The sequence below is a fragment of the Phacochoerus africanus genome, chromosome 3 (genome assembly GCF_016906955.1).
Source record: "Phacochoerus africanus isolate WHEZ1 chromosome 3, ROS_Pafr_v1, whole genome shotgun sequence".
Taxonomy (NCBI): domain Eukaryota; kingdom Metazoa; phylum Chordata; class Mammalia; order Artiodactyla; family Suidae; genus Phacochoerus; species Phacochoerus africanus.
The window spans coordinates 90,747,015-90,764,915 of record NC_062546.1 but is presented as its reverse complement, the minus strand read 5'-3'; the positions used below and the strand labels follow the sequence as shown (position 1 = coordinate 90,764,915).

Genomic DNA, 17,901 nt, shown 5'->3' with positions numbered 1-17,901 from the left:
AGAAGGGGTGGGTCCCCATAGAATACCCCCCACACCACAGCAAGCTTACAGGCCCCCTAGCTAGCTGAAAGCTGTGCTTCCCAGTGCATCCCCTCCCCCCACCCCTGCCACCCCCTACACTCTCGCCGAACCTGGGGCTGCCTGCCATCCAGGACCGCTGGCCTCAACATTGCCTGAAGCCTACCACCACAGGGGCTGTCCCTGCACAGGCCTGCTTGCCCTTTGGAGGGGCTACACTTCCGCAGAGTAGCACCAAACACCACAAGCCCCCGAGAAAAGGCCTGCAGCCCAGACAACCTAGAACAAGCCTAGCCAGGCAGTGAATAGATCTGCCTTATTCCCGGACGATTTTTCTGAGTCGGGCTGCCCCAAGGCAACCGCCAACCCCCTAAAAACACCAGAGCAAGCTCTGCATGACCAAGGGAAATCTGCTACCATCGTGGTGTGGACCTCCCAGTCCTGTCTGCCCTCAGGAAGTCCTCCTTTGCTTCAAAGAAACACTGTTAGCCCCATCAACACTCCAGAAAAGCCACACTGCCTCAAAAAAGATTGACCAACAACGCCAGCCCTCAGGAAATATTCCACAGCAGTGACAAGCAAACACTGCCTGATCATGGAGAGTACAACTCCCTCAGGAGAAAGAAAACAACAAGCAAGATGAAGAAGCTGAGAAACCACCCCCAGTCAAACCAACAGGAGAACTCACCTAAAACAGTCAACAAGGAAACAGATCTCGGCAGTCTGACAGACCTGGAGTTCAAAAGAGAAATAGTGCAAATACTGAAGGAATTAAGAGAAGATATGAATAGTAATGCAGACACCCTCAGCAAGGAACTAGAAAATATAAGGAGGAGCCAAGAAAAACTAGAACATTCATTTGCAGAGAAGCAAACGGAACTAAGGGCGGTAAAAACAAGAATGAATAATGCAGAAGAACGAATCAGTGATAGGGAAGATAGAATAATGGAAATCACTCAATCCGGTCAACAGACAGAAAACCAAATCAAAAAACTGGAAAGCAATATAAGAGACCTATGGGATAATACAAAGTGGGCCAATCTACGCATAGTAGGAACTCCAGAAGGAGTAGAAAAAGATAAGGGGATGGAAAATATAATTGACGAAATTATCACTGGAAACTTCCCAAATCTAAAGGATGCTGGGTTCAAGATACAGGAAGCAGAGAGGGCCCCAAACAAACTGAACCCAAATAGACCCACAGCAAGACACATCATAATAAAAATGGCAAAAGTTAGTGATAAAGAGGGGACCCTAAAGGCAGCAAGAGAAAAACAGAATGTTACCTACAAGGGAACCCCCATAAGAATATCAGCTGACTTCTCTACAGAAACACTACAGGCCAGGAGGGAATGGCAAGAGATATTTAAAGTGCTCAAAGGAAAAAATATGCAACCTAGAATACTCTATCCAGCAAGACTATCATTTAAAATAGAAGGGGAAATAAAATTTTTTTCCAACAAACAAAAACTTAAAGAATACTGCAACACAAAACCCAGGTTAAAGGAAATATTGAAAGGGCTTCTCTAAACCAAAAAGAAAGGAAGAAAAGGGAAGAAAAAAGAAAAGATAAAAAAAAAGAAGAAGAAGAGGAAGAACTAGAACTGAGGAAACCACAATCAGAGAGCAGTCACTCAAATAAGCCAGCATACAGATTTAATCATGAACAGGACTCAAACAAAATAAAATTAAAAATAAAAAAATAAAAAAGAGTCATCAAAACCATAAAATGTGGGCAAGGGATGTTAGGAAGAAAATAACCCATTTTGTTTGTTTTTTTTTTGTGTGTTTCTCTTCTTAATCTTAATATAGTAATGAAGTGTTTGAACCTACAGGACCATCAGGCTAAAACACACAATTATGGGAAGGGGTTAGCATACTTAAAAAACAGGGCAACCACAAGCCAAAACCAAATATTGCATTTGCAAAAAATGAAAAAAAAATACACTCAAGAAGATAATAACAGGAGACCATCCAACCAAAAAAAAAAAAAAAAAGAAAGGAAGAATGGAGAACCATGGAATCAACTGGAACATGAGGTTCAAATGGCAATAAATAATCATCTATCAATTATCACCTTAAATGTCAAAGGACTGAACGCCCCAATCAAAAGACACAGAGTGGCTGAGTGGATAAAAGGCAAAAACCTTCAATATGCTGCCTACAAGAAACTCACCTTAGGACAAAAGATACATATAGATTGAAAGTGAAAGGGTGGGGAAAAATATTTCACGCCAGTAGACAAGACAGAAAAGCAGGAGTCGCAATGCTCATATCAGACAAAATAGACTTTAAAACAAAAGACATAAAGAAAGACAAAGAAGGACACTCCTTAATGATTAAGGGATCCATCCAAGGAGAGGATGTTACTATCATCAACATATATGCCCCAAATACAGGAGCACCCAGATACATACAACAAATATGAACAGACATAAAGGGAGATATTGATGGGAATACAATCATAGTGGGAGACCTTAATACCCCCTCACATCAATGGACAGATCCTCTAGACAGAAAACCAATAAAGCAACAGAGATCCTAAAGGAAACAATAGGAAAGTTAGACTTAATTGATATCTTCAGGACACTACATCCAAAAAAAGCACACATTCTTCTCAAATGCTCATGGAACAGTCTCAAGAATCGACCACATCTTGGGACACAAAGCTAATCTCAATAAATTTAGGAGCATAGAAATTATCCCAAGTATCTTCTCTGACCACAATGCCATGAAATTAGAGATCAACCATGGGAAAAGGAAAGAGAAAAAACCTACTGCATGGAGACTAAACAACATGCTACTAAAAAACCAATGGGTCCATGAGGAAATCAAGAAGGAAATTAAAAACTACCTTGAAACAAATGATAATGAAGACACAACCGCTCAAAAGCTATGGGATGCTGCAAAAGCAGTACTCAGGGGGAAATTTATAGCAATACAGGCCTTTCTCCAAAAAGAAGAAAGATCCCAAATGGACAACTTAACCCTCCACCTAAACGAATTAGAAAAAGAAGAACAAAAAAGGCCTAAAGTCAGCAGAAGGAAGGAAATGATAAAGATCAAAGAAGAAATCAATCAAATAGAGACTCAAAAAACAATAGAGAAAATTAATAAAACCAAGAGCTGGTTCTTTGAAAAGGTGAACAAAATGGACAAACCCCTGGCCAGACTCACTCAAAAGAGGAGAGAAAGAACCCAAATAACCAAAATTAGAAATGAAAAAGGAGAAATCACAACGGATACAGCAGAAATACAAAAAACCATAAGAGAATACTATGAACAACTATATGGCAACAAGTTTGACAATCTGGAAGATATGGACAATTTTCTAGAATCTTACAGCCTGCCAAAACTGAATCAAGAAGAAACAGACCAACTGAACAGACTGATCACTAGAAATGAAATTGAATAGGTCATAAAATCACTCCCTACAAATAAAAGTCCAGGACCAGATGGCTTCACAGGCGAATTCTATCACACATATAAAGAGGAACTGGTGCCCATTCTCCTTAAACTCTTTCAAAAGGTTGAAGAAGAAGGAATACTCCCAAAGATATTCTATGATGCCACCATCACCCTCATTCCAAAACCAGACAGAGATACCACCAAAAAAGTAAACTATTGCCCAATATCATTGATGAATATAGATGCAAAAATTCTCAACAAAATCTTAGCCAACCGAATCCAACAACATACCAAAAAAATTATACACCATGACCAGGTGGGGTTCATCCCAGGTTCACAAGGATGGTTCAACATACGCAAATCAATCAGCATCATACACCACATTAACAAAGAAAAAGTCAGAAATCATATGATCATCTCAATAGATGCAGAAAAAGCATTTGACAAAGTCCAACATCCATTCATGATCAAGACCCTCGCCCAAGTGGGGATAGAGGGAACATTCCTGAATATAATCAAAGCCATTTATGATCAACCCACAGCAAACATAATCCTCAATGGGGAAAAACTGAAAGCCTTCTCACTCAAATCTGGAACAAGACGGGGATGCCCACTCTCACCACTGCTCTTCAACATCGTTTTGGAAGTCCTAGCCACAGCAATTAGACAAACCAAAGAAATACAAGGCATCCATATAGGAAGAGAAGAGATCAAACTGTCACTGTATGCAGATGACATGATACTATACATACAAAACCCTAAGGACTCAACCCCAAAACTACTTGAACTGATTCATAAATTCAGCAAAGTAGCAGGCTATAAGATTAACATTCAGACGTCAGTTGCATTTCTGTATACCAGCAATGAAATATTAGAAAAGGAATACAAAAATACGATACCTTTTAAAATTGCACCACACAAAATCAAATACCTCAGAATACACCTGACCAAGGAGGTAAAGGACCTCTATGCCGAGAACTATAAAACTTTCATCAAAGAAATCAAAGAAGATGTAAAGAAATCGAAAGCTATTCCATGTTCCTGGATTGGGAAAATCAATATTCTAAAAATGGCCATACTACCCAAAGCAATCTACAGATTCAATGCAATCCCTATCAAATGACCCAGGACTTTTTTCACAGAACTAGAACAAACAATCCAAACATTTATATGGAACCACAAAAGACCCAGAATCGCCAAAGCAATCCTGAGAAACAAAAACCAAGCAGGAGACATAACTCTCCCAAACTTCAAGAAATACTACAAAGCCACAGTCATCAAAACAGTGTGGGACTGGTATCAAAACAGACAGACAGACCAATGGAATAGAATAGAGAATCTGGAAATAAACCCTGACACCTATGGTCAATTCATCTTTGACAAGGGAGGCAAGAACATCAAATGGGAAAAAGAAAGTCTATTCAGCAAGCATTACTGGGAAACCTGGACAGCTGCATGCAAAGCAATGAAACTAGAACACACCCTCACACCATGCACAAAAATACACTCAAAATGGCTGAAAGACTTAAATATACGACAGGACACCATCAAACTCCTACAAGAGAACATAGGCAAAACACTCTCTGACATCAACATCATGAATATTTTCTCAGGTCAGTCCCCCAAAGCAGTCGAAATTAGAGCAAAAATAAACCCATGGGACCTCATCGAACTGAAAAGCTTTTGCACAGCAAAGGAAACCCAAAAGAAAACAAAAGGACAACTTACAGAATGGGATAAAATAGTTTCAAATGATGCAACTGACAAGGGCTTAATCTCTAGAATATATAAACAACTTATACAACCCAGCAGCAAAACAGCCAATCAATCAATGGAAAAATGGGCAGAAGACCTGAATAGACATTTCTCCAAAGAAGATATACAGATGGCCAACAAACACATGAAAAAATGCTCAACATCGCTGATCATAAGAGAAATGCAAATCAAGACTACCATGAGATATCACCTCCCACCAGTCAGAATGGCCATCATTCATAAATCCACAAATAACAAGTGCTGGAGGGGCTGTGGAGAAAAGGGTACCCTCCTGCACTGTTGGTGGGAATGTAAACTGGTACAGCCACTATGGAGAACAGTTTGGAGATACCTTAGGAATCTAGACATAGAACTTCCATATGACCCCACAACCCACTCTTGGGCATCTATCCGGACAAAACTCTACTTAAAAGAGACACATGCACCGGCATGTTCATTGCAGCACTATTCACAATAGCCAGGACATGGAAACAACCCAAATGTCCATCGACAGATGATTGGATTCGGAAGACATGGTATATATACACAATGGAATACGACTCAGCCATAAAAAGGAATGACATAATGCCATTTGCAGCAACATGGATGGAACTAGAGAATCTCATACTGAGTGAAATGAGCCAGAAAGATAAAGAGAGACACCATATGCTATCACTTGTAACTGGAATCTAATATCCAGCACAAATGAACATCTCCTTAGAAGAGAAAATCATGGACTTGGAGAAAAGACTTGTGGCTGCCTGATGGGAGGGGGAGGGAGTGGGAGGGATCGGGAGCTTGGGCTTATCAGACACAACTTAGAATAGATTTACAAGGAGATCCTGCTGAGTAGCATTGAGAACTTTGTCTAGATACTCATGTTGCAACAGAAGAAAGGCTGGGGGAAAAATGTAATTGTAATGTATACATGTAAGGATAACCTGACCCCCTTGCTGTACAGTGGGAAAAAAAAAAAACTAAAAAAAAGAAATGCAAAAAGCCACTAGGTTTCTGAGCAGAGGATCCACTCTGCTCAGCCTCTGAGCTAGGTTTACCAGAGGGCAATGATCCTATTTATTTAAATCAATATGCATTGATTTATAGCTGATGTTTTTGTCTTTATATATTATGTCCTCCTAGAAAGATATCTTTGCTTTATTGCTTAAATTTATGCGTTTGCTCTGAAAGGGCATGAGCTCCTTTCAAATATATGCTGAAGGCAAGGAAAGTGCTGATTTAACTTTCGGAGACATTCACATGTAATATTAAGTTGTGTGGCTGCATTTCTGTAGTCACCTTTCTAATTTAACGCATTTCCACAAGCAAACTCCCTAACAAATCAACTTTAAGCATCATCCTCTGTGTTACTGGAGGCCTCTGGAATCTGCATTTACTCGACTCCTTGCTATGGCCCTCAACACACATAGACACAGACACACAACTTTTGATGTAGTAGTGTTTCAGTAGGGGCCAGAATGCTGAACCCTAATCACATGATTTTGGTCCCCAGAACTTGTCCCTTTGGAGAAAGAGTTCAGCAAAGAGATTGAGAGGTGTGAGGCAAATAACTCTTTATTAAGAGAGAAGGGAGAGGAAATAGGTGTGGAGAAAGAACAGGAAGGCTCTGGTGGCAGGAGGGGCAGCTAGGAGAGAGAGAGACAGAGACAGAGAGGAAGAGAGTGCCATGCACTTGGGGGTGGATCAAATCACTTGCATGGGGGCAGTCCTTCTGGGCTTCCTCTGGCCAATCATCTTGCTTCGTCTGGCTTTGGCCGGACTCAGGGCTTTCCCTGTGCATGTGCATCTTTTAACCAGAATGGATTCTAACACAAAGGTCTCTGGAAAGTTGACAAGATGTGCCTGTCTCCCTTCCCTTCTCTGACTCCTGAGGAACTTTCTGCCCATGTGTGGAATGGGAGGTCTCCCTGACCTTAAGAATGAGAAATATGTGGTCTCTCTATCTTTTATCCAAGCAGGACCCAGCTCCTCCTTGTTCCTGCCTCTTCTTTATCTTGAAGTGTCTGCCCACAGCGAACAGATTCCAGCAGCTCAGCCTGGGACTCATCTATCTCCTGCTTCAAAGGACACCCAGAGCCACCAGTTAAGGTCTTAACCAAAGTGAACACCTTCACCTCCCCCTGCTGCTGCTCTGACCCTCCAAACTTACTGAACTTTTTTCTGCAGGCTTTCCCTGGTCAGCCAGAGGGGACAGCCGGTCAGGGTATCAGCAATGTCTCTGTGTGCATGTGTACATGTATATTTACATTTATTATATGTGTATTATAGGGAGGTGTATGTTATGCAGATTAATTTTGCATAATATAAATATACACTAAGTATACATTATATGCATGTATAATACTTGCATATGTATATAATGATGCCTTCAAAACCCCCTAATGTTGGGAAAGTTCACATAGTTCGGAGAAGAATTACCACTTGTCCAAAAATTTTACAATCCTCATCTATATTTCCCAGTTTTGCAAACTCGATGGTTTTCAGCAGAAACCCAGGCTGCTTACTGAAAGCAGCATGAAACAATCAAAATACACAGGCTTGTCCAAGTGTGGGTCTCAGTCCTGGGGTTTTTTTGGCTGCATGACTTTGAGCACTTTACTTGACCCTCCTGACATTCAGCCTCCTCAGTCAGAACAGGGACCGAAACTCACATTTCGTGAGGTTAGAGTGAGGATGACATGCCTCTTGAGTCTCTAGCACAGTGTTCAGATTGCAGCAAAGGCTCAGAAAAAGACTTTTCCTTATTGCAACCCTAACTTGATGACCTCGGGCTGCACAGCATGGAAAGGGGCCACTGTGGGTTCTGTCCCAGGCACAGGCCTCAAGGGGCCCGAGATCTCCCCTCCGCAGCCCCATCCCCTTGCTCACAGCCAGTAGGACAGCAGGGAAGAGATAGGGATATGCTTTGGAAGTCAACACGCTCTGTACACCCCAGGTATCATCCTTGGAAGGAAAGTCAAGCTCTCGGTGGACCACTCAAGTCCCCTCAGTCCTCAGTGCTGCCGGATGTCATAGCATTGGATGCTCTTGAATACACTGAGGGCTTCTTCTCTTCCTAGTTTTCCTCTGCCTCAGGCTACCCCTGTCTCTCCCTTTCCTCAGCACTTAAGAGGAACTACAAGCAGAGTTCTTTTCTACTTGCTAGGGAACAAGAGGATAGGAAGACAGATGAGATGGAGAAGCAAAAGAGCCGCTTCCACCAATCCTTTATCAAAAATAAAGTTTTCTGAATGGAATATATTGTTTTATATAGCAGTTTTGGGCCAAAACTTCCCTTGTATTATGAGAGAGAATGTAGAACCAAGGAACTAGCTTTAAAAAAAAAAAGAAAGAAAAAATTGCTCAATAAATTGTCATTGAAAGAATGAATATAATTTGCATTGCTTTTCATTAAAACCCTGCAATTGTCAAGCATTCAGAAACTCAACCTATGTCTTACGCATAGTATCTTCAAACATTCTGAAATAAACAAACAAAAAACACGGTGTGAAACAGAATGCATGTGTGAGCTCCTGCATGCGCATATGCGTGTGCGTGCGCGCACACGTGTGCACACACACACACACACACCAAAATGCCATCTATCTTTGGACAATGGGGATGCCCTCTTAGTAGTCTTTGATGGAAAACAAATCAGAGCTCTAATTACTGCCCCTTGGCCCACAATGATTAAATATGATTGGCAGATAAATGCAGTGTTGTCCATCTCACCTGCCCTTCTTCCCAATCTATCTACAATACAATTGAAACCCTTCCCCATACAGAAACTGATTTGGTTTCCTTTCACTAACTATATTCCACTGAAAATGTCTGCAAAAACTGGTCTAGGAGAAGAATGGCAGGTCTTATCACCAACAGAAAGGAGAAATAAACCATGGGGAAAAAAAAGATAAGGAAATTTTATTCATCTATAGTTGACCTGTTTTGTTATTACCCAAGTAAACATAATGTTTCTATTCTTCGTGCAGCTGTTTCAAACCCTTATCCTTTATCACTTAAATCCAATTAGGTATAAAATCCTTTCTATTTGTCACTGAGTTTTACACACACACATATACACACACACACACAAACACTCATAAGTGATTTTGATGAAGAGAATTACAGAAATTTTTTATATCACTCTATTTTTCTATAAGATTTCTTACATCTGTTTTTTTCAACTCTCGTTACTTTTGAAAACAAAGCTTTGTAAATTTTCATCTGGGAAGAAAAAAGGCAAATAGCCTCTCCCCTATATTTTCATTTATTAATTTCTGACTTCACAGCTATTGAAAAAAAAAGATATGGAGGAATTTAAATAAAACACCAACTGTTAGATGAGGGAAGTTGCAGTAAAGTTATTGTCAATAATTTCTGGAGAATACAGTTTATTTATCCCTTATTATTATTATTATTATTATTTTATTTTTAGGGCTGCGCCTGTGGCTTATTGAAGTTACAAGGCTAGGGGTCAAATTGGAGCTGCAGCTGCAGGCCTACACTACAGCCACTAAAGCCCTAAAAGTTAATGCCTATTTCCAGAATTGTTTTCAAACTTCTTAGTATTATCTCTTCAAACTTGTGTTAATCTTTATATAACACAGGCTTTCTCACCTTTTAGTGACAACTGAATAAAAATTAATGGATATTCACTCCATTCTTCCAATGTGTTTTGAAAACATACACTTACCCTAGAAGCTATGCTCCAAAACAAGCTTTCTATTCAGGGAGCTCATTTTCTTGGCTGAGAAGCACAGACAAGATACCTTATGGTGACTGAACCAAAAATATTTTGAGTCAAGACAAAAGTCCAATGGATGCTGGAGAAAAATCAGTGCCACTAAGGTCTGACTTTGTGCAAGAGCTGCTGAGGCAGGACCTGGGAAATGAGTAGAGACCCCGAGGATGAAAGCAAGTTTAGAGCTCATCCATCCTTGTGAAATCTAACATTATCTAACACATTATCATCACTGAATGTGGGGCATCAAACTCTCCATCTCTCATCGCCGAGTTGTCTATTTACCTACTTCTTTCTGTCTTTATTTCATTTCCTTTGGGGCTTTCTTGTTAGGTACACATTGATATGGTTATATCTTCCTCAAAAATTACACAAGTTTTATAAGTTTCATTCTCCATCTCTAATAAATAAGTTTTGTTTTAAGGTCTATTTTTTTTTCCTAATATCGTATAGACACTCCACCTCTTTTTTTGGTTACTGTTTGCCTAGGATATCTTTTTTCACTCCTTTTACTTTCAATGTATTTGTTTTTGGATCTAGAGTGTGGTTCTTGTAGGCAACAATTAGTTTTGATCAAGTTTTGTTTTCTTTTTAATCCCTTTTCCACTCTCCTTTTTAATTGGAATAATTAATGTATTTACATTTAATGTAATTACCAATAAGGGAGGATTTACATCTGCCACGTAGCTAGCTATTTGTTAACTGTATGTCTTACACCATTTTTCTTTTGTTTTTGTTATTTCTATATTCTTTTACTATTATATTATTTTGGGTTAAATAAAATTGCATCATATTTATTACTTTGCCATTCTTTTACTTTTTTCTCTTATTATTGTTTAATTATTTTCTCAGTGGTTTCCCTGGAGATTACAATTATTATCTTAATTGATAGCAATCTAGTTTGCTTAAATATCACCATGATTTCAGAAGAATATAAATACATTTCTCCTATCCAGCTATCTCTCTTTACCTTTTGGGGGGCTTATTATCAGGCAACTAATTATTTATGGACTGTATACTTGCAAATTTCTCTGCTTGCTAAAATATATTTGTAACTCCAAAAGCAATAGTAGTGGCTATTCTGTGGTGACTTGAGGACATGCCTATGATGGCACAAGGATTGAGTCACCCAACCTGCATATTCCCAGCTGAGGCCAAACAAGGCAAAGCTCTGCCTTCTTCTTTCAGCTCTCTTACAAAGATGACCAGAGAGTGGAGATGGTAGGGAGAAGTATAGTGCTCTGTAAGAATTGCCCTGCTAGGGCTGGTAGGATGAGGTTTGATTCTCACTCAACTTTCCCCCCTGCTAGAGGGTTCTTCATGTCACTTTAAGAACTATCTACTGTTCTTTCATTTCATCCTGAAGATCACCGTTTATTATCGCTCAAAGGAAAGTTTGCTGCTGGCAAATTTTCTGTTTTTTAAAAAAGTCATTGTGTGCTTGAATTTATTCATCATTTTCAAAGGAGAGTTTTGATAGATCTAGAAGGTTTTGTTAGCATTCTTTCACTTTTATCACTTTGAATATATGATCTGATTACCTTTGGCCTCCTGTTTCTGAAGTGAAATTAGTGGGTAATCTTATCGAAGAGCCCTTATATGGGAATAGCCATTTCTTTCTTTTTTGCTTAGAGATTCTCCTTTGTTTTATTGATTGTCTAGGCATAGCGCTCTTTGAAGTTACCCAATGTAGAATGTGTTGAGCTTATCGGATGTACAGATTAGCCTTTTCATCAAATTTGGAGTTTTCTGCCACTATTTATTGAATTTCTCCTTGCCCCACCTCTCCTGTCTAGGATTCCCATTATTTGCATGTTGGTACGCTTGATAGTCCCACAGTTTTCTGAGGTTTGGGTCAACTTTCTTTTTCTTCTTGTTCCTCATGCTAGATAATCTCAGTTGATCTATTTTCAACTTTTCTGAATCATTTTCCAGCCTGTTTGAATCTGCTACAGATATCCTTTAGTGCATTTTTCATTTCAATTATTTTAATTTTCTACTCTAGTTAATTTTATTTGATTTGTTTTTATAATTCCTACCCTTTCATTGATATGCTCACTTTGATTAGATATCAGTTATACGTTCCTTTTATTCTGTTGATATAATTTATTTTATTTCTTTGAATGTATTTAAAAAGGCTGATTGAGAATCTTTGTCTATTAATTTTCTAATGTCCTGGACATCCTAAGAGGTAGTTTCCATTGGTATATTTATACCCATGCATGTACCAAACAAGTCATGCTTTTAAAATGTGCAATTTGGAGTTCCTATTGTGGCTTAGTGGTTGATGAAACCAACTAGGAACCATGAGGTTGTGGGTTCGATCCCTGGCCTCCCTCAGTAGGTCAAGGATCTGGCATTGCCGTGAGCTGTGGAGTCGGTCACAGACATGGCTCGGATCCTGCATTGCTGTGGCTCTGGCATAGGCCAGAGGCTACAACTCCAATTAAACCCCTTGCCTGGGAACATCTATATGCTGCAGGTGCAGCCCTAGAAAAGACAAAAAAAAAAAAAGACAAAGAATAAATATAAATAATATGTACAATTCAATGAGGGTTTTTTGTTTGTCGTGCTTTCTTATTTTTTAATCTTCCTTTTTTTTCTGAATTAGGTCATTTTAAATAACATGTAGTAGTAACTTTGGAAATAAAATTCTCTCCTCTACTCATGATTTGTTATTTCTATTTATTGTTGTGCTATTTTTTTGTTGTTTAGTAACTTTCCTGAACTAATCTGTGAAGTCAGTATTCTTTATAGTCTATGTATAATTAAGTCTCTTAGTGTCACCTAATGATTGGGTGGAAATTTCCTTAAATACCTGGATTTAGCAAGTCCCCCAGTCTTTGTCAATCAGCTCTGTATGTGTCTATTTTAAGGCACCCTTTAAACACTAAGTCATGCACTTGACAATTCTACCTTTATTTCCTGCTTGTATAGAGCCTTGAGTTCAGCAGAAGTGCAAGCTGAGAATATCTCAGGCACCTTTTGACCATGTGCAAAGCCCTGAGCAAATGCATTACCCCACATGTGCACGTGGCCTTCTGAGTCCCAGTAAAGTGGTAGAGATGTTTAAAAGCTCCTAGGAATATCTCATTTCCCGGTTTTTCCTTTAAAGATTCTTGGGTAGCAATTATTTGTTCAAACTACCATCACTGTTTAAGGCATCTGTAATGTTCAAGAATTGCCACTTCTTTTTTAAACAAATATGCCAAGTAAGAGGCTATTGCCATTGGGGGAGTGCCAAGTTAGGACAGAATAAGGCAGCCTTGAAGAAGGGGAACTGCAGGAGAGGACAATAATAGTAAGAATTCTTGAAAATGAGGCTTTGAAGGAGGACCAATTCCATTTTGCCTCCTCCAGTGGCAGTTCTGCTGGTTTAGCCATGATTGTTGGCTCTTCATCTTTAAGGCTACCGTGGAGCTGTGGAATGAAAATTTACAAGTTAAAATGCCACACACTTCATTCTCATTCCTGATTTGGCCACTTTTTTTGAATAAACATTCCCTGGACTGCTGCAAGACTTTGTTTAATTTTCAGAATTCTTAAACATTATTCTGACAATTTTTTCCAGTTTTCTTGTTGCTTTTTATGAAGCACATTTCTGGGTTCTTAGAGGTTCTTAGTTTGGCATTTTCACTGACAACCACTCTCCCATCAAGTTTTGGATTTTTAAGACAATATTTCTGTTAACTATACACAGATTCCACAAACTTTTGACCACACAGGGGTATCTGACACTCCATTAAATTGATTTCCCTCTTAATTCATTCACCATTCCATATCAACCCCTACACTATACTTCAGTCAAGTAGTTTCTCTAACATGCTTCAACAAAGGTTTAGCTTTGTAACACTGTACAACTTACTCTTGCCACTCAAAAGTTGTCTTCTCCCTCCTATCCCTGACCTGAACAGTTTCAACTAATCCATTAGAATTCTTACAATGTATAATTTATTTTTAAATTAACAACTTTCAATCAGACAGGGCTGGACATTCTCACATACTGCTACAGCACCCTGTTTACTTCTAGTATAGCTCTTGTCAAATGCTACAATTTTTATTTTCTCCCTAAGTATAAAGAGCATTCACCAAAAGATACTTTCTGAGCGAAAAGAATGGCACAACCCCAACTTAATGTGGGACTTCAAGGCCTCTCCAATGAGATAAATTCTGACTGGGATAAAAATTACCAGAACCTTAACCCCACCAGTCTCATGACAACTGTTGTAAAGTTTTTAAGCACCCTCCCTCCTTCAGCAACCCGGCCCACCTGCCCTATACTAGGAAAAGTATATGGCCTACTCCTCACCCCACTCCTATAGGGGAAATATACACCCAAAACGCCAGCAAGTGTATGGTGAGTCCCCTCTTTCCCTAACCAATCAGCGGGTCAGCAAGTGTGTCATAAGACCTCACCCCTCTCCTTTGTCCCTGGGCTGTAATAACAGACACAACCACATGTTCAGGATCAGTTCTCCATGCTCTGAGTCTGAAAATTCTTTTCCAACACACACACGGACCACAACACTTAGTACATACAAATTTAAGCATGTATGACTGCTTATATACAAGGAAAGCATACATAGGTTTAAAGAAATATTTGTTTAAATACCAAGTTGTTATTTCTAAATGGTGATTGCAATTTTTTCTGTTTTATACTTTGCTAAATTTTCTAAGTGTGACCCCATGGCTTTTAATATTCGACTTTTTAAAAAGACGTAATTTAGAGCACCTGAATTTCAATCTTGGAATAATCCCATGTGCCTGCAATTGACTGATCGACCTTTGGAGGGCACTGTTGTCAGGGGAAGACAATCAAGATCCAGAGAGGGTCCTTCCCTTCACATAGCTGCACAGGAAATCTGAGCTACTCTTTTCTAACAGGCCAGAATTCCTACTGCAGCCACCAGAGCAACCTCAGACCATAGCAGAAAATTTTTCTAATCTGTTCTGCCAATAGAGGTAGCTCTTGTGAACCCCACCCCTACCACCAATACCCTAATGACTGAAATCAAATACCATGGTTCTTCATCCCTGCTATCTACCATGGAAGATGGCTCTGGTGATACATACCACACTATCCTGTTCATGATGCTTAACATCCTAGAAATTTGACTGGTGACTGTACAACAGACACTTAAACCCCACTGCCCATCTAGAAAAGAGAAAACAATACTATTTTTCCCATCTTCAGAATCCCTATCAAAGTCTATTTTCTCTCACTTTACATACTATTTAATGGAAAGGAGAGAGAAATTTAGACATTTTATAGTGAAATGATAGTCAATGATAAGGATAAATTAGGAAGCTTGGATTTTCAGATATACTCTACTGCATATAAAATAGATAATCAAGAAGGACCTACTATAGAGCACAGGGAAATCTAGTCAATATTCTGTGATAACCTATATGGGAAAAGAATCTGAAAAAGAATATATATATAGATGTATGGCTGATTCACTTTGCTATATACCTGAAACTAACACGTTATTGTAAGTCATCTATATTTCAATAAAATTTTGAAAATATGACAGTTATTGCCTGTTTCAGCATTTTCAGTCTAGAGTATTTTGCAGTATAGGACCCTGTCTCCTTTCCATAATCTGCACATGGCCTGCAAACACTCCTGCGAGCATCACGTGGCAGTTGGCCCACCTTCATTTCTGGCATCGTAAGTTGGGGCACTTAAATTTTGTCCAAGTTTTCAAGGTTCTAATTTCTTAATTTCTCTGAGTCTTGGTGCCTTAACCTTACTTCAGCTCAGACTGAATTAAGATCATTAATTTCTGTTCAATTTAGCACCTCTGGACTATGACTCCAGCTTCACACAATTATAACCTTTATATCTTATTTCCATCCTTTTATCCAATTCTAATTTTCATTAACTGACTGTTCAAAAGGGAGGTTTCCCAAGGATTTTCTGCTTCAAGCTCAACCCAAAGATCTCATGAGCACTGCTGGGATCTCCCCAGTCCTCTTGGTCTACATTCTGAAAACCCACCATGGCTTCTCTGAGGTAGGCCCTGGAAGTCTCCCAGATCCCACGGGTCTGGGAGCAGATCAAGAGTCTCACCCAGCAGGCTAGTGACCATATTTTCTTCTTTCTGCAGGTTGCCATTTCCAGGACTTGTGATTTTTAGCTCTCAATATGAAAAGCCACACACACACGCACACATATACACACTTGAATTATCAGTGCCAGGCTGGGCTGAAAGATTACAGTTAACTAGAAATCTCCCCTCCCCAAACTCTCACACAGAATGTGTCTTTCCTCAAGAAGAGCAGTTTCATCCCTGTCTCCATTTCAATTTCAAAGCCATCATCCCTGTGCTTTTTCTTCTTCTTTCCCTTCATGCAAATTGCCAGTCTTGAAAGAATGCTGAGAATGACGCCAAGCACAAATGAAAGAGGCCTCTGCAGTTTAAAATGCATCCGAATTGGCAGGGCTGTGATGGATTCACTTCTCCTGCTTGTCCTTGAGAAGCAGCAGGGCACCCGTGTTGGGTAATAATTGCTCTGCCTTGCTTGCAGGCAGAGCACTTGGCTTATAGGACATTGATTCATTTGGATCTTGTGTCTCTTCTAGCCCCAGGGCATCCCCTACTGTTGAAATTGACATGGAACAGGAAGAGATAAATGCATAAAGGCTGGGGCTTTGGGAAGCCCCAAGGCTGATATTGATGAGGCAGTAGTTGTGAAGGAGGCTGACTGTGACTCTTCTTCCATCACATAAGGGCAGACTGAGTCCCCACAGGAGTGAAACCACTCCCTCCACTGACACAGTGAAAACCATCTTTGCATCAGTTCACAGGGAAAGAGAAATATTGAGGAGCTTCCAGAAATCACAGATGGGGAGTAGAAATAAAATCAGCGAAGGAGAACCTGCCTCTTCAAATCTTAGGTCCCTTAAATATATGGAAGTTTGAGCCCATTTACTTTTTCATACTGTGCCATCCTCACATCATGTCTGAAACCCCTCCAATATTCAATGAGGACTAGAATGAAGACACTGTCTTGTCCCTGCGCTAATCAGTTCCTGGATGGAGAACATTTTTCCTCCTTCTAGGCTAATAAATATCAAGACAAGGCCAACATTCCTTGGTAGATCCTTCAGGAAATACTCATTCCTGGAAAATACAACTGCACCTCATTTGCCTTTGTTCAGTCACTGAGTCGCTCATCAATACTCAGTTTGATAATTCTATTCATGATCACAAACCCAACCTCTTCTAGGACTGCCCAGATCCAACCTGCTCCCACATGTGCAAGCCTTGTCTTGAATTCCCTGAGGCCAGTGTTTCAAACCTCACTTGTCTCTTTTATCCTGACTTGTCTCTTGAAAATGAAAGAAGACAGCCAGAGGGTGAAGGTCTCTCTTAGGGCTATAAGTCTAATTTGTTTGTTTGGCTTTGAGGCATCAAGGTGCCAACATTAGGAATTATTCCTTCCCCTTGAAACTAAAACTTTGGGCATATTTTCCTGTGTCATTTCTCTCAAACCACCTGACACAGCAGAAAACAACCTACCCTCTCCAACCTCTGCACATGGGGCTGTGACACACACTCTTCCCTTCCCTTTATTCTCTCCAAATGCTGCATTCATCTGCTGCTGGCTCCTCTTTCTCCTCAGATCTGTTCCTTGTAGCTTGTTCAGAATGGTTGTTTGCATCCTCTCCTCTTAGTTAATTCCTCTTTACACTCTTTCTCTCAGTGATGAAACTCATCTCTCTCTCTCTCTCTCTCTCTCTCTCTCTCTCTCACCCACACACCATTTACTTGTACACCTATGTGCAAAAACAAAAAGCTAATAAGATGCTCTAGAATATAAAGCCACATGGAAATGTCAATAGTAAACTAAGTGAAGAAGTTTCAGCTAAAGTTTGTTCCCTTCATCTGGGAGATGGTCAAGAGTCATGTTTTATATAATTTGTTCAAGTTATCTTGCTGGCTCTGGATAGTTAGAAGCCTCTTATTGTGCCTGCC

General features: G+C 39.7%; 1 pseudogene; it reads left to right on the top strand.

The window, feature by feature from the left end:
- The window catches only part of LOC125121931 (eukaryotic translation initiation factor 3 subunit E-like), a 44,900-nt pseudogene extending 28,896 nt beyond the window's left edge, over positions 1-16,004 (top strand).
- The last annotated feature ends 1,897 nt before the right edge of the window (positions 16,005-17,901 follow it).